This window comes from Phacochoerus africanus, chromosome X (assembly GCF_016906955.1).
Source record: "Phacochoerus africanus isolate WHEZ1 chromosome X, ROS_Pafr_v1, whole genome shotgun sequence".
Lineage (NCBI taxonomy): Eukaryota > Metazoa > Chordata > Mammalia > Artiodactyla > Suidae > Phacochoerus > Phacochoerus africanus.
The window spans coordinates 108,752,067-108,778,340 of NC_062560.1; positions in this window are offsets into that span (position 1 = coordinate 108,752,067).

Here is a 26,274-nt window from a genome sequence, read left to right on the forward strand (position 1 = left end):
TACCCTAAAACTGTTGATAATGATGGTTCAAAAGTTCCTATGGGATAGTAAATGATTATTTTACACACATTTTCAGCTATGTTTAACTTTCGACAATCCATTATTTATTAACTGCAAAAAGGTCTCCTTTCATATTTCATTACTTTCCACTCAGAACCTGAGAATTTACTGATACTTTGTGTAAACACTGTACCATTGCTTATATAGGTGTCCCTCCAATCCCAAATAATTGTGACACTTTATACAAATAGCCACTTTGTGTGTACGATCACAAAATAGAGACGTATGGAAATATTTCAAAACATTTTAAGCATGCTATTGTGTGACACAACAGGTCAATCCCTAAACCTCCTCTTTTCCTTAGTTACTGAGTAAATATGATGATATCTGAACAATTCTATGATATATCCAGAAACTGATGTTAACCTTCCCTTTTCAAGTAGAACTAAATTTACAGGCATGCATTTAATACTTTTATCTAGATAGAGGAATTTTCTTTTTTTTGGAACTACTCAAGTCTACTTTACCCCAGTGATTTTTAAATATATGTTATACCAGCACTGCTTCTCCAACTTTAGGCTACCCAGCTCACTTATTTTTTATACCATTACATAAATTCCATGCATATACTACATTTCTACTTCTGTATACACTACAGTGTGCTACAATAAAACAACACCAAAAGTTTATTTTCCATTCATCAGCTTACTATTGACCCACTTTGCCCTTCTTCCACACCACTTCCTTTCTGGCATCCACTGCTCTGTTCTCTGTATCTATGTGTTTTTGTTTTGTTTTGGTATTTGTCTTTCTCATCTGACTTATTTCACTTAGTATAATACCACAAGGTCCATCCATGCTGTCACAGATGGCACAATTTCACCTTTTCATGGCCAGTATTCCATTGTGTATATATACCACATTTTTCTTATCCATTTATTCATCAGTGGACACATAGGATGTTTCTATATCTTGGCTATTGTAAATAACACTGCAATGAACATAGGGGTACATATACCTTTTCAAATTAGTGTTTTCATATTATTTGAATAAGTACCCGGAAGTGGAATAGCTGGATCATATCGTAGTTCCAATCTTAATTTTTTTGAGAAATCTCCATACTGTTTTCCATAGTGTCTGCACCAATTTACATCCCTTCCAACAGTGAAAAGAGAACAGGGTTCTCTTTTCTCCACATCCTCTCCAAAACTTGTCAATTCTTGTTTATTTGATAATAGTCATTCCAACAATGGTAAGATACTATCTCATTGTGGTTTTGATTTGCATTTCCCTAATGATTAATGATGTTGAACATCTTTTCATATACCTGTTGACCATCTGTATGTCTTCTTTGAAAACGTCTGCCCATTTTTTAAAAATTGGGGTTTTTTTGGTTGTTGAGTTGTATGAGTTCTTTATATACTTTGGATATTAAAACTTTAAGACATGTATAATTTGCAAGTACCTTCTGCAATTTCGTAGATTGCCTTTTGATTATGTTGATGGTTTCATTTCTTTTTGTTCTATTTTTTTTAAGCCAGACCTCTTAAAAAATTAAAACATCCTTTATTTTATTTTTACTTTTCTTTTTCTTTTTTTTGTTTTTTATTTTTCTTTATTGTTCTGTCCCCAATACAATTTCTTTTCTACTGTAGAGCATGGTGACCCAGTTACACATACATGTATACAATCTTTTTTCTCACATTATCATGCTCCATCAAAAGTGACCAGACATAGTTCTCAGTGCAACATAGCAGGATCTCATTGCAAATCCATTCCAAAAGCAACAGTTTGCATCTATTAACCCCAAAATCCACAGTCCATCTCACTCCCTCCCCCTCCCCCTTGGTAACCACAAGTCTATTCTCCAAGTCCATGATTTTCTTTTCTGTGGAAAGGTTCATTTGTGCTGTATATTAGATTCCAGATATAAGTGATATCATGTGGTATTTGTCCTTCTCTTTCTGACTGACTTCACTCAGGATGAGAGTCTCTAGTTCTATCCATGTTGCTGCAAATGGCAATATTTTGTTCTTTCTTATGGCTGAGTAGTATTCCATCGTGTATATATACCACATCTTCCTAATCCAATCATCTGTCAATGGACATTTGGGTTGTTTCCATGTCTCCAGGTCTGGCCTATTGTGAATAGTGCTCCAATGAACATGCAGGTGCCTATGTCTTTTTTAAGGAAACTTTTGTCCGAATATATGCCCAAGAGTGGGGATGCTGGGTCATATGGTAGTTCTATGTATAGATTTCTAAGGTACTTCCATACTGTTCTCCATAGTGGTTATACCAGCCTCCATTCCCACCAACAGTGCAAGAGGGTTCCCTCTTCTCCACATCCCCTTCCAGCATTTGTTATTTGTGGACTTATGAATGATGGCCATTCTGACTGGTGTGAGGTGGTATCTCATGGTAGTTTTGATTTGCATTTCTCTAATAATCAGGGATGTTGAGCATGTTTTCTTGTGCTTGTTGGCTATCTGTGCATCTTCCTTGGAGAAATGTCACTTCTGGTCTTTTGCCCACCTTTCCATTGGGTTGTTGGCTTTTTTGCTATTGAGTTGTATAAGTTGTTTGTATATTCTTGAGATTAAGGCCTTGTCAGTTGCATCATTTGAAAATATTTTCTCCCATTCTGTAGGTTGTCTTTTTGGTTTCTTTTTGGTTTCCTTTGCTGTGCAAAAGCTTTTCAGTTTGATGAGGTCCCATGGGTTTATTTTTGCTCTGAATTCTATTGCTTTGGGAGACTGACCTGAGAAAACATTTCTAAGCCTGATGTCAGAGAATGTTTTGCCTATGTTCTCTTCCAGGAGTTGGATGGTGTGTTGTCTTATATTTAAGTCTTTCAGCCATTTTGAGGTTATTTTTGTGCATGGTGTGAGGGTGTGTTCTAGTTTCATTGATTTGCATGTAGCTGTCCAGGTTTCCCAGCAATGCTTGCTGAAGAGACTGTCTTTTTCCCATTTTATCTTCTTGCCATCTTGGTCAAAGATTAATTGACCCTAGGTGTCAGGGTTTATTTCTGGGTTGTCTGTTCTGTTCCATTGGTCTGTTTGGCTGTTTTGGTACCAGTACCCCACTGTTTTGATGACTGTGGCTTTGTAATATTGCTTGAAGTCTTGGAGAGTTATGCCCCATGCTTGGTTTTCGTTCCTCAGGATTGCTTTGGAAATTCTGGGTCTTTTTTGGTTCCATATAAATTTTTGGATTTTTTTTCTAGTTCTATGAAAAATGTAGGTAATTTGAGAGGGATTACATTGAATCTGTAGATTGTTTTGGGTAGTATGGCCATTTTTACAATCATTTCTTGTGCAGAAACTTTTCAGTTTGATGTAGTTCCATTTTCTCATTTTTAGTTTTGTTTCTCTTGTGTGAGAAGACATATCCAGAGATATTGCTGAAATTATGCTAAAACAATGTATGAGTCTGTGCTTTTTTCTAGGATTTTCATGGTTTAACTTCTCACATTCAAGTCGTTAAACCATTTTGAGTTTATTTTGTATATGGTGTGGAGTAGTTTCAATCTTGTGTGTGGCTCTCCATTTTTCCCAACAGCATTTATTGAAGAGACTATGCTTATTTTATGTTCATTGCTCCTTTGTCAGAAATTAATTATTCATATGTTTGAGATTATCTCTGGGCTCTCCATCCTGTTCCTTTGATCTGTGTGTCTGTTTTTCTTCCAAAACCATGCTGTTTTGATTACTGTAGCTTTGTAATAGAATTTCAAATCAGAGTGTATGATACCTCCAGCTTTCTTCTGTTTTCTTTTCTTGTTTCAGGATTGTTTGGATCTTTTGGCTATTTTGTGGTTCCATATTAATTACAATATTTTGCTTTTTATTTGAAAAAAATGTCATTATATTTTCGATAGGGATTGCATTCTGTCTGTCTATTGCTTTAGGTAATGTAAATATCTTAATAATATGAATTATTTAAATTCATAAGCATGAAATATCTTTCCATTTCTTTGTGTCTTCAATTCTTTCAATAATGTCTCATAGATTCAATTTATATGTCTTTTACTTTCTTGGTTAAATTTATTATTGGTATTTTATTTTATTTTTTTGTGGTTGTAAATGAATTGTCTTAATTTCTCTTTCTGCTAGTTTTCAGCATGTAGAAATGCAGGAGATTTTGGTATATTGATCTTGTTTCTTACAATTTTTCTGTATTCATTTATTATTTCTGATATATTTTGGGGTGGAGTCTTTAGTGTTTTCTAAATATATAATTATGTCATTCACTAATAGTTACAGTTTTACTCCTTTTCCAATTTGGAAGTCTTTTCTTTTTATTGCCTGATTTCTCAGGCTAGGACTTCTAATACTATGTTGATTAAGAGTTGCAAAAGTGAGAATCCTTGTCTTATTCTTGATCTTAGAAGAATAACTTTTAATTTCACCTTTGAGCATGAGGTTAGCTATGAGTTTGTCATACATGACCTTTATGATGTTAACAAACATTACTTCTATACACATTTTATTGAGAGTTTTTATCATAATGGGTGTTGAATCATGTCAAAGCATTTTTGCATCCATTGAGATTGTCATGTTTTTTATATTCTATTTTATTAACATGGCATATCTCATTTACTGATTTGCAGAGGTTGAACCAAACTTGTAGTCCTAGAAAAAAATCCCATTAGAACAAAGTGTATATTCCTTTTAATGTATTGTTGAATTTTATTTTGCTAATATTTGGTTGAGGATATTTGCATCTATATTTATAAGAGATATTGACCTTCAATTTTCTCTTTTTTTGTGTTGTCCCTGTCCACTTTTGATATCAGGGTAATAATGCCATTGAAAAATGAGTGAGGAGGTGTTCCCTCTTCAATTTTTTGGAAGAGTTTGAAAAGCATAGGTTTAAAATATTTGCTGAATGTTTTGTAGAATTCACCTGTGAAGTCATCTGGTCCTGGACTTTTGTTTTTTTGAGAGGCTTTTTACTACTCTGCTAAGCTCCTTACTAGTGACTTGTACATTTAGATTTTCTATTTCTTCATAACTCAGTCTTGGAAGATTGTATGATTTTAAGAATGTATCCATTTATTATAGTTGCCCTATTTGTTGGTGTGTAGCTGTTCATAATATTTTGTTATAATCCTTCATATTTCTGTGCTCTCCATTGTATTTTCTCCTCTTTTATTTCTGATTCTATTTATCAGATAGTATTTGTCTTTGTATGACTTATTTCATTAAGAAAATACCCTCCAGGTCCATTCATGTTGTTGCAAATGGCAAACTTTCATATTTCTTAATTGTTGGGTAATATTCCAATGTATAATCTTAACTGTACAGACTGATGAATATTTGTATCTGCCTATGCCTCATGATTACCACACTTTTCTGTTTATTACTCCATAGAGTTTTCTTATGTCCCTTTTATTTTATACATTTTTCCACAGCTTCCTATTAAAATTTATTCTTATTACAGCATAGTTTATTTATAATGTTGTGCCAATTTCTGCTATATAGCAAAAGTGACCCAGTCATTCATATACACACACATTTCTTTTATTTTATTATCTTCCATCATGATCTATCCCAGGACGTTGGATATAGTTCCCAATACTATACAGGAAGACCTCATGGCTTACCATTCTTAATTAAATAATTTAAATCTACTAACCCCAAACTCCCAGTCCATCTCACTCCCTCCCCCTTGGCAACTGCAAGTCAGTTCTGCATGTCTGTGAGTCTCTTTCTGTTTTTTTTATATAGGCTCATTTATGCCATATTTTAGATTCCATATATAAGTAGTATATGGTATTTATCTTTCTTACCTACTTCACTTAGTATGAGAATCTCTCGTTGTATCCATGTTGCTGCAAAGGGCATTATTTTATTCTTTTTATGGCTGAGTAGTAGTCTATTGTATATATGTACTATATCTTATTCTATTCGTCTATCAGTGGACAATTAGGTTGGTTCAATGTCTTGGCTAGTATGAATAGTGCTCCAGTGAACGTAGGAGTGCATGCAAGCTTTTGAATTATAGTTTTGTATGTATATATGCCCAAGAGTAGGATTGCCAAATCACATGGTAATTCAATTTCTAATTTTCTGAGGAACCTCCATACTGTTTGACATAGTAGTTACACCAATTTACATACCCACCAACAGTGTAGGTAGTTCCCTTTTCTTCACACCCTCTTCAGCATTTATTATTTGAAGACTTACTAATGATGGCCATTTTAAAGGAGGGAGATGTATCTCAGTGCAGTCTTGATTTGCATTTATCTAATAATTAGTGATGTTGAGCTTTTTTTCCACATGCCTGCTGGCCATCCATATATCTTCTTTGGAGAAATGTCTATTTAGGTCTTCTGCCCATTTTTCAATTGGGTTGTTTATTTTTTGTTGTTGAATGTATATTTTGGAGATGAAGCCTCTGTTGGTTGTACTTTTTGCAACTGGTTGTTCCCATATTGTAAGTTGTCTTTTCATTTTTTGTGGGTTTTTTGTTGTTTTGTCTTTTTTTATGGCTTCTTTTGCTGTGCAAACACTTGTAAGTTGATTGGGTCCCACTGGTTTATCTTTGTTTGTATTTATATTGCCTTGGGAGAATGACATAAGAAAACATTTGTACAGTTTATGTCAGAGAATGTTTTGCCTATGTTCTCATCTAGGAGTTTTATGGTGTCTTGTCTTATGTTTAAACCTTTAAGTGATTTTGAGTTTTTTTTTGTGCATGGTGTGAGGGTGTGTTACAGTTTCATTGATTGACATGCAGCTGTCCCATTTTCTCATCACCACTTGCTAAAGAAACTGTCTTTTTTCCACTTTATATTCCTGCCACTTTTGTCAAAGGCCAATCAACCATATCTCTAGGTTTATTTCTGGGTTCTCTATTCTGTTCCATTGAACCATGTGTCTGTTTTTGTAACAGTACCACACTATCGTGAATACTGTAGCTTTGTAATATTGTCTGAAGTCTGGGAGAATTATGCCTCCTGCTTTATTTTTTTCCCTCCAGATTATTTCAGCAATTCTGGGCATTTTATGGTTCCATATAAATTTTTGGATTGTTCTAGTTTTCTGAAAAATATCATGGGGAATTTGATAGGGATCACATTTAATCTGTAGATTTCTTGGGTTAGTATGGCCATTTTAACAATATTAATTCTGATCCAGGAGCATGGGATATTTTACCAGTTCTTTGAATCCTCTTTAATTTCCTTTTTAAATGTTTCTTAGTTCTCAGCATATATGTGTTTTACCTCCTTAGTCAGGTTTTTTGGTAGGTATTTTATTTTGGGGGATGTGGTTTTAAAAGGTATTTGTTTCTCACATTCTTTTCCAAATATTTAATTGTTAGTATACAGAAATACAGCCAATTTCTGAATGTTAATCTTGTATTCTACTACATTTTTGATTTGATCAGATCGAGTAGTTTTTGTGTGGAATCCTTAGGGTTTTCTATATAGGTCATCTGTATATAGTAACAATTTTACCTCTTCTCTTCCAATTTGGATACCTTTTATTTATTTATTTATTTATTTATTTATTTATTTATTTATTTATTTATTTATTTATTTTTGTCTTACTGCTGTGACTAGGACTTTCAATACTATGTTGAATAAAAGTGGTAAGATTGGGCATCTTGTCTTGTACCAGATTTTAGCAGGAAGGTTTTGACCTTTTCTCTGTTAAGTATTATATTGATATGTGGGTTTGTCTTAAATGGCTTTTTTTATGTTAAGGTATGTTCCCTCTAGATCTCATGTATAAATGCTGAATTTTGTCAAATGCTTTTTCTACATCTATTGAGATGATCATGTGGTTTTTGACTTAGACATTTCTTCTGTTAATGTGGTCTATCACATTGATTGATTTGCATTATGTTGAATAATCCTTATGAACTTGGATGACTCCCACTTGGTCGTGGCATATGGTCTTTTTTGTGTTAATTTCAATTTACTAAAATTTTGTTGAGAAATTTTGCTTCAATATTCATCAAAGATATGGCCTATAATTATCTTTTTTGGTGGTATCTTTGGTTTTGGTATTAGGGAAATGATGGCTTCATAAAATATCTTTGGGGGTGTTCCTTCTTCTTCAATCTTTTGGAAGAGTTCAAGAAGGATCAGTACAAGATCTTTGCATTTTTGGTAGAATTTGCCTGTGAATTCACCTGGTCCTCGAATTTTGTTTGTAGGGACTTTTTAAAAAGTGTACTTAATTTCATTTCTAGTTATCAGTCTGTTCAAATGATCTATTAATTCAGTTTTGCTGGGCTCTATGTTTCTAGAAAGTTGTCCATTTCTTCTAGGTTGTGAACTTGGTTGGCATATAAATGTTCATAGCATTCTCTCTCTGTCTCTCTGTCTCTCTCTCTTTGCATTTCTGCAGTATCAGTTGGGATTTCTCCTTTTTTACTTCTTATTTTGTTTATTTGGGCTCTCTCTTGTCTTCTTGGTGTGTCCAGCCATAAATCTGTCAATTTGTTCACCTTTTCAAAGAACCAGCTCTTGGTTTTATTGATTTTTTTCTATTGTTTTTTGAATCCCTATTTTATTGATTTCATCTCTGATCTTTATGATGTCCTTCTTTATGCTGACTAGATTTTGTTCTTCTTGTTGTTCTTTTTCTAATTCTTTTAGGTGGTAGGTTAAGTTGTCGATTTGAAATTTTTCTTGTTTATTTTTTTGTGGAAGGCCTGTATTGCTAAGAAATTCCTTCTAAGAACTGCTTTTGCAACATCCCATAAGTTTTCTATATTTGTGTTTTCATTGTCATTTGTCTCAAAGTATTTTTTAAATTTACTTTTGGATCTTCTTGTGGACCCATTGTTCTTTTAGTTGTATGTTGCTTAGTCTCCATGCAGTCAGTTTTTTCTCATTTCATTTCCTGTGGCTGATTTCTAGTTTAATGACATTGTGGTCAGAGATGATGCTTGAAATAATTTCTATACTCTTAAATTTTTGAAGTTAGTTTTGTGCCCCAGTGTGCACTTTTTATGTGCATTTGAAAATAAAGTATATTTTATCCTGCTATATAGCACTGGAAACTACATCTAGTCACTTATCATGGATCAAGATAATGTGAGAAAAAAGAATGTATATATGTATTGTGACTGGGTCACCTTGTTGTACAGTAGAAAATTGACAGAACACTGTAAACCAGCTATAATGGAAAAAATAAAAATGATTAAAATTTTAAAAAAGAAAAGAAAGTATATTCTATCTTTATGGATGTAATATCCTGAAACTATCAATTAAGTCTAACTGTTCTGTTTTCCCATTTAGGATCTCTGTTACCTTATCGATTTTCTACCTAGGAGGTTTGTCCATTGATGTGAGTGTGGTGTTAAATTCTTCTACTATTATTATATTCCCATCAATTTCTCTTTTTATGTCTGTTAGCATTTTTTATGTATTTGGGTACTCCTATATTAGGGGCATATATGTTGATGAGTGTAATACTCTCTCCTTGAATTGATCTTTTTTATCATTAGTGTCCTTCTTTATTTTTCATTATGGCCTTTGTTTTAAAGTCTATTTTGTCTGATATGAATATTGTGATTCTCACTTTCTTGTCATTTTCATTCCCATGAAATAACATTTTCCATCCCCTCACTTTCACTCTGTTTGTCCTTTGCCCTAAGGTGTTTCTTGTAGGCAGCATATTGTAGGCTCTTGATTTTTATATCCAGTCCACAATTCTGTCTTTTGATTGGAGAATTCAGTTCACTGACATTTAAGGTAATTATTGATACATATGTATCTATTTCCATTTTAAACCTTGTTTTCCAGTTGATTTCTCCTTTGTTTTTTCTTTTTCTTTTTTTTTAGTTGGATGATTTCCTTTTATTTTATGCTTGTGTCCTCTTCTTTTGGTTTTTGTGAATCTGTTGCTTGTTTTTGACTTGTTTCCATTTATCAAGTATGTTAACCCCATCCTATATCTTCTTGCTTTAGACTGAGTCATATAGGCTCAAACACATTCAAAATAAAAAAGTCTAGATTTTCATACTTTACTTCCCCATATTTTATAGTTTTGTTGTCCTTTTTTACATCTTCATGTTTATCCTTTTGCTGTTCTTTGTATTTATCATCACTCTCACCAATAGGTTTTGCTATGCTTGTTTTCTTTTTGATATGTATATTGCCTTATTTTTTTAATCGTTATTTTCCCAATACAATTTTTTTCTACTGTACAGCATCATGACACAGTTACACATACATATATACATTCCTTCTTCTCATATTATCATGCTCCATCATAAGTGACTAGGCATAGTTCCCAGTGCTACACAGCAGGATCTCATTGCTAATCCGTTCCAGAGGCAATACTCTGCATCTGTTTAACCCCAAGCTCCCAATCCATTCCACTCCCTCCCCCTCCCCCTTGGCAACCACAAGTCTATTCTCCAAGTCCATGATTTTATGGAACCTTTCCATGTGGAAAGGTTCATTTGTGCCATATATTAGATTCCAGATATAAGCAATGTCATATGGTATTTGTCTTTCTCTTTCTGACTGACTTCACTCAGCATGAGAGTCTCTAGTTCCATCCATGTTGCTGCAAATGGCATTATTTGTTCTTTTTTATGGTTGAGTAGTATTCCATTGTGTATATATACCACATCTTCCTAATCCAATCATCTGTTGATGGACATTTGAGTTGTTTCCATGTCTTGCTTATTGTGAATAGTGCTCCAATGAACATGCAGGTACATGTGTCATTTTTAAGGAAAGTTTTGTCTGGATATATGCCCGAGAGTGGGGATGCTGGGTCATATGGTAGTTCTATGTATAGATTTCTAAGGTACCTCCAATGATATGTATATTGGCTTATTTAAGTGATTATTTTCCAATTGTGATTTCCTCTAAGCTATATCTTCTGACTTAGTTCCTATATAGAGGAAACCTTTCAATATTTCTTTTAGGATAGGTTTAATATCGATGTATTCTTTTAGTTTTGTATGAGAAATTCTTTATGTTTCTATTTTAAATGATAATCTTGCTGGGTAGACTATTCTAGGTTTCAAAATTTTCACTTTTATAACTTTGAATATATCTTGCCACTCTCTTATGGTCTGTATCATTTCTGTAGAGAAATCAGCTGCTAGTGTTATGGGGGTTCCCTTATAATAAACTCTTTGCTTTTCTCTTGCTGTCTTTGAATCCTCTCCTTATCTTATACTTTTGCCATTCTTGTTATATATGTCTTGGTGGAACTCTATTTGGGTTCAACTTCTTTGGAGCCCTCTGTGCTTCCCATATCTAGATAACTGTTTCCTTTCTTTAGATTTGGAACGTTTTTAGCCATAACTTCTCCAAATACATTTTCAATCCCATTTTCTTTTTCTTCTATATCTGGAGTCCCTATTATGTATAGATTGGCATGCATTTTTTATTTTCTTATAGGTCTTTTATATTGCTTTCACTTTTTTCTTCCCATTTGGCTGTCTGCTATACTGACTGGGTGATTTCCTTTATTCTATCTTCCAAGTCACTTATTCATTCTTCTGCATTATTCATTCTGCTGTTTGGTGCCTTTAGCTCAGCTTTGTCTCTGCAAATGAATTTTCTAATTTTTCTTGGCTCCTCTTTAGAGTTTATAGTTCTTTTTAAAGGAATCTGTGTTATTGTTGACAACCATTAATTCCTTCAGTACATTCATTACCTCCTTTTTTAACTCAGTGTCTATTAGCCTGCAGAGGTTTGCTTCATTTTTGCTCCTGCAGGGGAAATTTCCTATTCTTTTAACTGTGATGATTCCTGCGTTTATTCATTTTGCTTTATCTTTCTCTTACTCTGTGAGTTTAGGGATAACAATTATCTACTATAGACTTGGAGGCTATTTATATGTGGGAGCATTCCTGGGAAGCTTGTGAGGGCTTACAACATTTTTTGGACTGAGGGCTGCTTTTGGTTAGGATGCTTGTATTCTCTTTCCTCATTGTTTGCAGGCCATTATTACTTTGATGGGGGTGTGCAGGCACATGGCCTGTGTGTGCTTTCAGGGAGGCGGGAGCAATGGGTGGTGCGTGCTGGTGGAACCTGGCTGCTGGGCCCTTGTCAGTGGCAGTGACCCATGGGAAGTTGGGGTGGCAGGGTGCGGGGTCCTTGGCAGTGACAGTGACCCTCAGGGAGGTGGGGGCAGCACCCAGAGCCCTTGGCAATGGCAACAGCAGGGCATGGGCTTTCCCAGGGAGGTAGAGGCAATGGATGGTGCTTGGTTGCAGGGACATCCATTGTGGAAACCCCTGAGGTGACTGGGGCTACAGATGTTGCCTGGTCACCAGAACTTTAGTGGTGGTGTGCTGCACCTACCTCTATATTCTGAGCCGTAGCCTGCACAAAAGGTGCCCTGCCACCTGAGAGCCAATGTGTGCAGAGAAAGAAGTTCCTATGGTGGTCCTGACCCCTCCTCCTCTCACCCTCCCCGACAGTGGCACCTTGCTTCTCCTGAAGGCCCATACCTCCTCTGTGTCCCCTCAGCTGTGGCACACTGCTCCCTAGCCCCCTCAGGCTGTTTCCATATAGCCAACCCTGGTCCTATCCCCATAATTGACCTCTGTAGCCCAAGTCTCAGTGCCCAGCTCCTGCCTGAGTTTCTCAGGCTTTGATGCACCAGGTGGTTGTACCAATGGTCTATGTCACTCTCTTTCTGCTTTGCCTTCCTCAGGCCAGCTGCTGCACTTATTCTCTGAGGCTTTAAGGCTCCCCCTTGATCCTGGCTCCATCCATCAGGAGGCCTCCCAGTGTGCATATTCGTTTCCTCTTTCACAACTCCCTCCCAGGAGTGCTGGTTCTTTTCTCATTCATTTTTTCCTCGTCTCTTTCTTTATTTTTACTTTTGCTGTACCCAGTTATGTGGAAGGTTTTTTGTGAGTTTTAGAAATTTGAGGTCTTCTGTCAGTGTTCAGTAGATGTTCTGTGTGAACTGTTATAATGTAGGGGTTTTTTATGTGTTTGTGGGAGAAGGTGACCGCCATGTCCTAAGTCCTCTGTCATCTACATCCTGCCTCACTTTTATGTCCCTTTTAAATCAATTGCCCAACTACAGAGCCAACACTGTTCTTATTTCTATCACCATAAATATGCTTTTCCTCTTAAATATTATATAAAGAAATAATACAGTATGCACCAATTTGTCCATAGTTTGTGTGGTTTCTGCTGAAGAATTAAATGCCTATGAAATTCATTGACAATGTTATATATAGCAGGTGTTTTATCTTTGTAATTAATGTATTCATAGACTAGAATTTGTTTATTCTTTCTTGATAAATATGTCGTTTCCAGTTTAGGTATATTATAAACAAATTTTATATGAATTTATTTTACTTGTATTTCAGGGTGTACATGTACTTAATCACTCATTTCTCTCAGAGTGGGGTTGCTGTTTTGTAGCATAAATAGAAATATTGCTAGCTTCAGTAGCTAGTGCCAAAAAAGTTTCTCCCCAAAGTGGTTTACCATTTCCCACAACTAAAACAACATATGAGAGTTCCAGTTGTTCTATACCATTCCAAGTTTTGAATTGTCAGCCTTTTAAATTTTAGCTATTTTGGAATGACTACAAAGTAGCTTATTTTGCTTTTATTTGCATTCTGCTAATAAAGAATAATTTTGATCACAATTTAGGAAAAATGGAACCAAACGCAATTAGATACCACTACATATATATATTAAAATGGATAAGATTATATAGAACTTAAAATATCAAATGTTGAAGAGAATGTGGAACAACTGGAATTCTCAAACATTGCTGGTGAGAATGTAAAATCTTATATCCATTTTAGAAAACAGTCTGGCAGTTTCTTATGAAGTTAAATAACTATATACCATATGTCTAGCAATCCAAATCATAAGTATTTTTCTAAGAGAAAAGTAAATTATGATCATAGAAAAACTTGTGTGGTGGTGTTCACTCTATGTATTTCTCAAAAACCATAGAACTATACACCACTAAGGAGTAACTAAAGAGTGAAATTTACTATATCCAAATTAAAAAAAAATCTTTCAGGATGTGGTAAAATGCAGACTATGATAAATAAATCTACTTTACAACTAAGAGAATGGAGAAGGAAGGAGATGGTGTAAGTAACTTTGGAGAACTGTATTTTTGACTACAGAAGCCAAGATTATAAGGAAACTGGTAGTTCTGGATTAATGTGAAAGATATTAGTGTGACTGTGTGTGTAAACATCAGATAAATACAGAAATAAAAAGATGTATGTGTATGCATTAGATAGTACTAATATATATGGTTTCTAACTCTGCCCACAGAAGAAGACTAGAAGCAATGACTTTTTAGTAGTAATGTCTTTCAATCAGTTTCTAAACATCATTTGTCACTAAAAGGAACCATGGCTCTCAGGAGAAGCTGCTGACTTTAAACTGTGGCAGGGAATGTACAAGCTGAATATGGAGAGCATCTTGTCATTTCTGAAATAAGGATATACTAGAACCAAATACTAATGACGTTACATCAGAAATGCACAGAAGTCAGCCTTCTGAAAGAGCTCACAAATGACCAAATTTGGAAAAACTTGAGCAACAAAATAAATAACAATATTATTGGATTACAGTCCCTCCCCAATGAAATAACCAATTGGTCATAAAGACTTAATAAAATAAAAGGAGACAACTCCTTCCAGAAGAATTCCAAGTGATATATATAGAAAGAATGATAGAAACATAATTCACCATTACAAAATAATATTAATAATTGCTGAGGCAAGACTATGACAAATCTGGTAGGAAAAATTTTAAGGAGAAACAGGATATTTGCATGGCCTTAAGTTACCCCCAAATATTTATTAAATACAAAAAAGAAACTTGACAACACCATGTAAACCAAGGGATTGAGGATAACATCTTCAATAAGATATAATGATATCATATGATATTTGATAATATGAGCAGAGAAGACACATTACATCTATATTTTTACCAATAGCAATAAGGTATTATGTCAATGTAATTGTGGAAATACATCAGACAGACACAAATTGAGGGGCATTCTACAAGGTAACTGACCATTACTCTTCAAAAGGGTCAAATAGACAACTACAATAATATGGAATCTCTGATTATGTTCTGGAACAGAAAAAAAATACATTAGTGGAAACCAGCAAAATCTTAATTAAGTCTGTTAATTCAGTTGATTGAATTATACTAATGTTTATTTCTTAGTTTTAATAACTGGGGGAAATGGGTGAGGTATATGTGAGATCTCATTGTACTATTTTTGCAAGTATGTGATTAAGTCTAAAATGGTCTCAATATGAAATTTAAAAAGAAAACAAGAACACAAATAAGGAAGTTCCCATGTGGTGGAGCAGGTTAAGGATCTGGTATTGCCATAGCTGCAGTGCAGGTCACAACTGTGACATGGGTTCAGTCTCTGGCAAGGGAACATGTGGCAGGTGCAGCCAAAAAAAGAAAGAAAAAGAAGCAAAAAACAAATACCATGATCATAGCCTTAAAACCAAATAAAACAATGATTAAAATTAATATAAATGTTAAAACACATTCCATTTAAAAGGCAGAGAGTATAATACCTAATTAAAAAAAAAAGACAACTAAATACTGTTCACAAGAAGGGTAGTATAAAGACACGGATTGTTTGAAAGTAAAACTATAAAAAAATACAACATGCACACCATGAGCATGGGAATTTGAATGAATCATATTAATACCAGATGAATTAGATTTCAAAAAAAGGAGTATTACCAGACACAAACAGGAATATACAATGATGATAGATTAATGTATTTATTAGCTATGCACACAATTACTGAGTTTCTAAATGCATGAAGCAAAAACTTACAGAAGTGATAAGAGAAATTGACAAATCTACAATTACAGTTGATATTTAAAAAAATACCTCTTTCAGCAGTTGATGGATAAGGAGACAATAAATGAGTATGGATATAGAATATTTTAACACTATCAAAACTGACCCAGGTGACATTGATAAAATTCTATTCCAACATCCAGAGGACATGATATATTGACCAAGACAGATTAATATATAGGACTATAAGATAAGTTTTAATAAATGTAAATTTTTTTTGTCTTTTTAGGGCTGCATCCATGGCATATGGAGGTTCCCAGGCTAGGGGTCTAATCAGAGCTAGAGCTGCTAGCCACAGCCACAGCCATGCCAGATCTGAGCTGCATCTGTGACCTACACTACAGCTCACAGCAATGCCAGATCCTTAACCCACTGAGCAAGGCCAGGGATTGAACCCACAACCTCATGTTTCCTAGTCAGATTTGTTTCTGCTGTGCCATGATGGGAACTCCAAAAAAAATATTGAAAGTATAAAGTATATAGTATGACTGCAATGGAATTTGATCCTGTATCAGGAAAACAATCTGGAAATCAACCAAACTTTAAAAAGTAGACAACATACTTCTAAATAACTCATACATGAAATAAGAAATCACAAGAAAATTAGAAAAGTTATTTATTTATTTATTTATTTAATTTATTTAATGGTCACACCAGCAAATATGAAAGTTCCTGGGCCAGGGATTGAATCCAAGCTACAGCTGTGACCTACATCATAGCTGTGGCAACACCCGATCCTTAACCCACTACACAGGGCCAAGGATCAAATCCACACCTCCACAGCAACCTGAGCCACTGCATTCGGATTCTTAACCCACTGTGCCACCTTTCTAGGGACTCCTAGAAAAGTTATTTTAATGAATGACAACAACGAAAGAAATGGATATACAAGAAAGACATTTCTAAAGTAAATGATCTAAGCCTCCAATTTAAGAAGATGTAAAAATAATTGCAAATAAGTCCCAAAGAAGGAGCTGGAAGGCAATAATAAACTATAATTATAAATCACTGAAATAGGAAAGTATATAAGAATAGTAAAGGGGAAAATTGTTCTTTGAAAGGTTTAATAAAATATACAAACTCTTAAAAGAAAAAAAAGACCAAAGCATGAGTGAAAGTGGGTTTTCACTACAAATCTGGCAAACAGTAAAAGTAAGGTGGTCAGAAAAATGGGCTACTATAAAATTCCAAGACATCATTCTTCCATAGAATGAAAAGAAAACAAAGCAAGCAGCACTCTCTGAACCATCTTTGTCAGATCTTTGAAAAACAAAGATTTACAGAAACCAAGTGAACACTCAATCAGAAAAAAAACTTCAAAATGATAAAGTTTAAAATTTTTTTTACTATGTACATTTTTGTATTAAAATATAGCCAAATTACAATATTGTTCCAATTTATGCTATACAGCAAAGTGATTCAGTGATACATATATACATTCTGTCTTAATATTCTTCTCCATCATAATCTATCTCAGGAGATTGGATATAGTTCCCTGTGCTATACAGTAGGACCTCATTGCTTATCCATTCTAAATGTAATAGTTTGCATCTACTCACCCCAAACTCCGAGTCCACCTCCCCCCTCCCCCCTTGGCAACCACAGTCTGTTCCCTATGTCTGTGAGTCTGTTTTACTTGATGTTTCCCCACATTCTTCTGTGGAGGCATGTTGGTCTTGAGGTGGTAGCAGTCCAGTTCCTAGTTTCCTGTTTTGAATCAGAGGAAACAGGCAGATTTTCTTTGTAAATTACTATGTACATCTGTCCTAACATGTTTAGGGGATGTCTGAAGCAAAGCAGACAGCCAAATTTTTCCAAACTCAGAACACATCACATAAAAGCTGTGAGGTGACTATAAATCCAGACACCTGAAGCAAGAGATTATGGGCAGAGACATACAATAGACCACCAATGTCTGGAGAAGAAATTAGAGTAAGCTTTTTAAGGGAATTTGGATGTTTAAAAGCTGCCATGTACATGGGAAAATTCAGAAAGCTACATATATGCTCAGGCAAGATACATGCTAAAAAAAGACCTGAGAAAACACCAAGTTTTTATGTTGGGCCACAGAACAAAGGCAAGATGGATAGACTAAGAGAAGTGACTGGGTCCTTTTGTTAGTTTTTTTCTTTACATTTGCATTTCTCTATTTTTTATTTGCTTATTCGTTTTCTTTCATTTGTTTGTTATAGCTTCCAGCATTGAAGGAAATCTCTACTAAAATATTACCTGAACATGAGATAAGAGAATAGAGACTTCAGGGTTTACATACAATAAGAAATAGTTTTAGTAAAAATAGTTTGATAAAGTCTCAAAACAAATGGAATACCATACTTATAATGAATAAAAAATACCATAGAAAATCCTGAGGAAAAATATGTATTCTAGTGTTATCACAGTCTAATAGTTAAATTCTCAATTTTCAATAAAACTTAACATTAAATGACATAGAAACAATCCTTGAGAAAATCCGTACTTCAACTCACAGACTTCAGGTGCTATCCAAAGATTTTACAAATTATGGGTCAATAGAAGATCCCAGACCATTGCTGACCTTCAGAAATCTTAACCCAGAGACTCTATCCCATGATGCTAAGTGCTATCACCTAGATATATAAGCCCTCTTTCTGGTTCCCCTCCCCTCTGTGAGTTCCTATCCCTCTTCTCCTTTTGAGTGATGATCTAAAAGTATCTAGAAAGTCTCATACTGTGAGAGTCTCTCCGTCACATGGAATGCTGTCAAACTGCCACCCAAATAAATCTCACTGTGTCCTACTGCCACCTCTTGTTTATGTCTTTTCCTTGAGGAACCAACAAATCCTTGATCTGACTTTAGGTGTACATTGAACTAACTGATTGGATCTGTGGGTTATCATTTCCATCAAATTTGAAAATTTTTCTGCCATTAATTCAATAAGCTTTTTTTTTATGACACTCATCTCTATTTTGTCTTTGAAATGGTAATTATACATGCAGTTGATTTCTTGACATTGCCCACAGCTCATTGATTTTCTCTTCATTTTGTGGTTTATCTTTTCTGTTTTATGATTTGCACTGAATGTCTCCCCATTCACTAATCTTTCTGTAGCACCTAATATGCCCTTTATCCATTGTGTATTTTCATAGCATATTTTGTAGTTTTCCTCTACATGAATTTGATTCGTACCATTTTATATCTCTCATGTCTCTAACCTCTTCAAGAAAAGACTACATGTATTTTTGTGTCCTTATTTGCTAATTCTAAACACTCTGTCATGTAATTTCTGGATTGTTTTCTGTCATTTTTGTTGTTATTGTTTGTTTTTCCTTTCTAGGGCCATACCTATGGCATATGGAAGTTCTTGGGCTAGGGGTCACATCACAGCTGCAGCTACAGGCCTACACAACAGCCACAGCAATGCCAGAGCCAAGCTGTGTCTGTGATCTACACTGTCGCTCATGGCACCACCACTGACCAAGGTCAGGGATCAAAACTGCATCCTCGTGGATACTAGTCGGGTTCTTAACACACCAAGCCACAATAGGAACTCCTGTTTTCTGTTTACTGATTTTTGTGCTTGTTTGGGATTTACATTCCTGCTTTCTTTCATATTTTTCTTTTTAAATTGCATGCAAGCCATTATGGATTTAAACTTGTTGAGTTCTAAATAATCTTCATCTTTCTTCTGAAACATGGTTAGTTTACTTGAAAATAATTTAATCTTTCAGGACTTGCTTTTAGGACCTATTAGGCAGACCCAGGACAATGCTCAGTCTTGGGCTAAGTATTTTTCTCCTATTGTGGCCAGAGCCATCCTGTGTACTCCACCTAGTGAGCCATGAATCATATAGCTTTCTAGTTTGGCTGAAAGAAACAGGCATTAATCTTGGCCCTGTGCGAGTGCTGAATACTGCTTCCTCTAATCCTTTTGTGTGGTTCACATCTTGTATTGGGTCATTTCCTCACAAGCATGTGTTCATGACTTAACTCAGCTGAATAACCGAATGGGACCTTCTGCAGATATCTGGAGTTCTTTTCCTGTGCTACTCTCTGCTCTCTTGAATTCTGTCCTACAAATTCTAGGCCTCTTTGTGTCCTATCACATACCCAGCTTCACATACTGAATATAATATGTCCTGACTTCCTTTCCTCTGAGTTCCTTGGAAACCTTCTCTAAAAAGCTGGTAAAATTATACAGCTCACCTTATATAGACAAGAGTCTCAATTACCTTATATCTAGTATCTTAAAAATTTTTTCATAAGTTTCATACATTTTTCAGTATTTCAGGAAGGACTGTATATCCAGTCTCTATTACACCATGATGGTAACCCCATTATTTAAATTTAAGTATCAAATTATTTTCAGAATATTCCTGCCTATCCATTCACCAGTGTCTTAACATCTTTGTGTTATTTCTGTTCAGAGTATAAAGTTATTAATTGAAGGAAGATCATTCTGGTAGAAGCTTACTCAGCCATGCATTGATTCAAGTTGATTTATTCAGTATTATTAAATTATATTTTATAGATTATATTATGTTATGTATCCTTTTTTCTTTTATTTGCTTTTTTAAACACAATTATTTATTTCCCAATACATTTTTTCCCTACTGTACAGCATCATGACACAGTTACACATAGATGTACCCATTCTATTTTCTCACATTATCATGCTTCATCATAAGTGACTAGAATAGTTCCCAGTGCTACACAGCAGGACCTCATTGCTAATCCATTCCAAAGGCAATAGTTTGCACCTATTAACTCCAAGCTCCCCAACCACCCCACTCCCTCCCCCTCGGCAACCACAAGTCTATTCTCCAAGTCCATGATTTTCGTTTCTGTGGAAACGTTGATTTGTGCCGTATATTAGATTCCAGATATAAGTGATATCATATGGTATTTGTCTTTCTCTTTCTGACTTACTTCACTTTCTGACTGGTGTGAGGTGGTGTCTCGTGGTATTTTTGATTTGCATTTCTCTAATAATCAGGGATGTTGAGCAATTTTTCATGTGCTTGTTGGCCACCTGTATGTCTTCCTTGGAAAAATGTCTGTTCAGGTCTTTTGCCCATTTTTCCATTGGGTTGCTGGCTTTTTTGCTGTTGAGTTGTATAAGTTGCTTATATATTCTAGAGATTAAGGCCTTGTCAGTTGCATCATTTGAAACTATTCTCTCCCATTCTGTAAGTTGTCTTTTTATTTTCTTTTTGGTTTAGGCAGTATGAGAGTCTCTAGTTCCATCCATGTTGCCGCAAATGGCATTACTTCGTTCTTTTTTATGGCTAAGTAGCATTCCATTGTGTGTATATACCACATCTTCCTAATCCAGTCATCTGTTGATAGATATTTTGGTTGTTTCCATGTCTTGGCTCTTGGATAAGACATCATCAAACTCCTGGAAGAGAACATAGGCAAAACATTTGTGGGGAGCTGAGAAGATACAAGAAGCCAAGGAAGGGAGCTTGCCTGAACGGTGCAATTCTGAGGGCAGGTTCCTAAACAAGGGGATGCCTACCTGTATGGCACAATTCCAAGGACAGGCCCCAGAAGACAAAAAGGCTCTCCTGCTGACATAGGTGGAAAACTAAATTTCCCAGGAAATAATTTCCATTTTGTGTTGCTGAGTGGGGATTGTTCCATGGATAACTTAGTCTTTTGTGTTATTCACTTGCTATTCAGTTTTCCTCAGTCTTTCCTGATTATTCACTTACTATTCTTATTTCCCATTCTTATTTTCCTATGGTGATTTGTGATTTAACAAAATTACAACAATAGTATAATAAGAATTTCATCCTGAAGAACTTTCCCCTATTTTAATCCAACTTAGTTAAAACATAGTGTTTATCTATTAACTAGTTATATAGTAAACTTTAGAGTTAGGCTCTTAATGAGGTCCATAGAAGTTAGCCATATATTATCCAAAAAACCTAGCTGTGAGTTTTGTCTTTGATTTTAAAAGCTTTTTAGTGATAGCTAGTTTAATTAAGTTGGTTTATATTTACTTACACTATCTCCCTGCCATAACGCTTTGAAGATAAGCACCAGTCTACAAACAAGGTTTGTGAATGCCAAATTCTTGTGTCTATGGCCTCTTCAAAGTACTCACTAAGTTTAGTTAAGATAGAGATCTTAAAACATGATGTATAGCTGCTATACCATGTAATAGTTAACCAATGTACTTTTAACACTGTAATGTAATCTGTAGTGAAAAACTGTCTATATAATCAACCACTGTTGCCAATAAAGTTTGAGCAGTCCAGTGCCCTGAAATAAGGGACGAAGAGGCTGTCGCCATATTGTACATTTCCGCCGATGCCATCCATCTCCAATCGGGAAAAAGTGTACACTCCCTGGCCGCTGGAGCTGGCCTCCAGCAAACATTCTCTGATATCAACCCTACAAATGTTTTCTTGGGTCAGTCTCCCAAAGCAACAGAAATAAGAGCAAAAATAAACCAACAGGACCTAATCAAACTGACAAGCTTTTGCGCAGCAAAGGAAACCAAAAAGAAAATAAAAAGACAACTTACAGAATGGGAGAAAATAGTTTCAAATGATGCAACTGACAAGGCCTTGAATATATAAGCAACTTATACAACTCAACAGCAAAAAAGCCAGCAACCCAATGGAAAAATGGGCAAAAGACCTGAACAGACATTTTTCCAAGGAAGACATACAGGTGGCCAACAAGCACATGAAAAAATGCTCAACATCCCTGATTATTAGAGAAATGCAAATCAAAAATACCACGAGACACCACCTCACACCAGTCAGAATGGCCATCATTAATAAGTCCATGAATAATAAATGCTGGAGGGGGTGTGGAGAAAAGGGAACCCTCCTGTACTGTTGGTGGGAATGGAAGCTGGTACAACCACTATGGAGGTACTTTAGAAATCTATACATGGAACTACCATATGACCCAGCAACCCCACTCTTGGGGCATATATGCAGACAAAACTTTCCTTAAAAAAGACACATGCACCTGCATGTTCATTGCAGCACTATTCACAACAGCCAAGACATGTATGCTTTTTTTCAAAATTTAGCTTTTTTTTTTTTTTTTGCTGTGCCAATGGCATAAGAAATTTCTCAGTCCAGAGATCAAACCTGTACCACTGCAGGGACAATACCAGATCCTTAACCTACTGAACCACAAGAGACCTCCAAAATTTAGTTCTTAATGTATTGTTTCTACCCAATTCTTTGTAGTTTCTCATTCTGCATCTCCTTTCAGTATATGTGACTTATCCATTCATCTATATCTCTTACATAGACCTTCATATTCTTTGTTAACCTCTTTGATTCTGTATACTTCATTTTTAGTAATTTCTTTTCTATTTTTCAATTTACTGATTATATTTTCAGATGTGTCTAATCTACTATTTGACCAGCTTGTTGATGTTTCATTACCACAATTAACTTTTTTAGTTATAGAAGTCCTCTTTTCTCTTTGAAAATGACAATATCTAAGACCTTCTGTTAAATCTTGGTAAGTCGTATTCTGTTTTGCTTTTTTACGATTACCCTAATTCATAGGGTTTATTTCTTTTTCAGAGATTCCATTTTATCTATGAGCTCATGTTCCTTACAGTTTTTTTCCATAGGTTTTTTTGAAATCCATGTTGGAAGTTGTGCTCCTCTAGCAGAAATTTGCCTTTGTTTCTACTATTTCCATGGGGACAGTGTCAAAATTGGACTTCTTTAGAATAAATTCTCTAAGTTTTCTCAGACAAAATAATGTGAATTCAAGACTGTATACTGCCATATGGCCTTGAATTCATTATCTCTTGCTGCATAACAAATTCCGTCACTTAAAAAACACATTCTTTATCTCACAATGTTCATGGTTTAGGAATCAGGGCACCATGTAGCTGAGTCTTCTGCTTTAGAATGTCTTACAAGGCTGCAATTAAAGTGTCAGCAGGAACTGCATTTTCATTTGTAGATTTATTGAACTAAGCTCCACTTACAAGTTTACTTGCATGGTTCTTAGCAGGATTCTTTTCCTCAAAGAGTTTTTGAATTGATAGCCCATCATTTCTTCCCAGGCTATTAGTCTGAGGTCTCCTTCAGTCTTCCCCAAGTCTGTCTGCCTATCTGTCTCTCTTTCTCATTCTCAGTATGTACTATTGGTAGTGTTTTTCTGAAGAACCCTGACTAGTAGTTGACTAGTAGTTTTTGGTACTGTGAGTTGTTTAAGGAGAATGTAATTTTAAGGATGAGTTCTCTGAATTGGCTTTGGAGTTTGGGACTTGGCTTTATAACCTGAGTAGATTTACAGATGCTAATGACTATAATATTAAAGAGAGCACTTTATAGTCTATGTTGTGATCTAGCAATGCAGATATGCAAAATATCAGCATTGGTTAATCCTAATCATCCACTTATAAGAAGCAAGGAACTTGGTGACTGTGTATAGGATATTTTTGAACAGTTTTGACAAAGTAATAAATATTAGGAGATTAGCTGCTTAGTCATAATGTCTCTGAAAAAAATTGGGAAAGAAAAGAATAAGCTCAAAGATTTGAATTCTTAGCTCAAATGCCACACAAATGGCCTGAAATCTCCTATATGTGCTTGGAAGGCAATATCTCCTGTAGCCACAGGGCTTAAATTGCTGAAAAGAAACTCTGGAATTTCTTCTGGATCTGACTATATTATAACACAGTTTAAACTCCCAGCCTCATAGGATTACTATGATTAAAATGAGGGCATTGATTGAGAAGGGCTGGTTCCCTGAAAGTTGGAATGGAAACATAAAGAGGAACACAGATAGAGCTGAGAACACTGACCTATAAATCATGATGAATCTTCTCTGCAAGTGGAAGCACCTCTAGTGGAGTCAGTTGTCCTATTAAACAAGGTGGGTTCTCAACACTCACCCCCACTACCCCTCTTTGCTTCTAGACTCAAGTTCTAGCAGTCCCCTAAAGGTGAGATACAAAGTATGACACATAAGAAGTTGTGCTACACTCTAAAAGAACTTGAATTTTCTAATTCATATAGAGAAACTCTCAGGACATGTGTGGAAATGGATACTATGGAAGTGTAATAATGGTGGTTGGAACATGAAGTTGTTTCAGACCAAATTTATTGATATAGATTTACTAAGAGCAGATTCTACATTTAATGCTGCAGTTTGAGCAATTAGAATGGGCTCTAACAGTTTGCTAGGTTAGTTGGTTGAATTGTGGCTCAAAAGAGGTTCCACCATGTTAGAGTGGGAAATGCCAGAAATGACTTAGTTTAATGTAGAGGAAGGATTCAAAGGCATAGGGATATTGGAATGTTAGAATCAATTTGTTCATGTAAGAACTACTCATCCACACTGGGAGGGTCTAGAAGGCACACATTTCACCATAACTGTTAGAAGTAAATTCGTGAGGGGAGCTCAACGTCCTTGAAAAGCCTTGTGGTCAGTCTTCTCTGTAGGCCAGACCTGGCAGTGTAAATTTCAGTCAGCGAGTTGAACTTAAATGCAATGGGGGTAATATGAGCCCATAGTAATAGGATCAACTGGTAACACTTAACCACCAAAGCCAAGGTGGTGCTGTTACCATACTAGACAGTAGAGTAAAAAGAGCTATCAGAATCATCTGATTTTCACAGACCTCTGGCACTGGCTAGTTGATCATGATGTTTGTAGAAGTGAAATAGATAGGAAGCCTATTAAATTATAACTTGATCTTTTTTAGGCTGAAAGTTCTAGATCAAGTAAACAAAAGTCTAACTTAAATCATAAAAAGAGTCAAGTTTCATCAATCAATTCCCAGACTTGAGCCGCTTTACATTACTAAAACCCCTTGAATAAAGAAGTAATTGAGGAGTTCTTATCATGGCTCAGGTGTTAACGAACCCGACTAGCATCCATGAGGATGTGGGTTCAATCCCTAGCCTTGCTTAATGGGCCAAGGATCCAGCATTGCCATGAGCTGTGGTGTAGTCGCAGACACGGCTTGGACCTGATGTTGCTGTGGCTGTGGTGTAGGCCAGCAGCCCAGCTCCGATTGGACCCCTAGCCTGGGAACCTCCATATGCCACAGATGTGACTCTGAAAAAGACAAAAAGACCAAAAAAATTGATTGACTCACTTTGAAAAAGGACCCCAGTAAAAAATTTATTCTTTTAATCTTATGTCTTTTGACATTACCCAAAGGGTTCTACAAATATTTCCTGTGTACTGGGGGAAGAGAACTAATCAGACCTTTCAGTTACTATTGGACAATGACTCTGAACTGATATGAATTCCAGGATACCCAAAATGTCACTGTGGCCTACCAACAGAGTAAGGGCTTATGGAAGTAAAATAATCAATAGAAATTTAGCTCATTTTCATCTCATAGTGGGCCTAGTGATTCCCAGAATTGGAATAGATACATTCAATAGTTGGCAGAATCCCCACAATGGTTCCCTGACCTGTGGAGTGAGTGATATTATAGCAGCAAAGACTAAATGGAAGCCA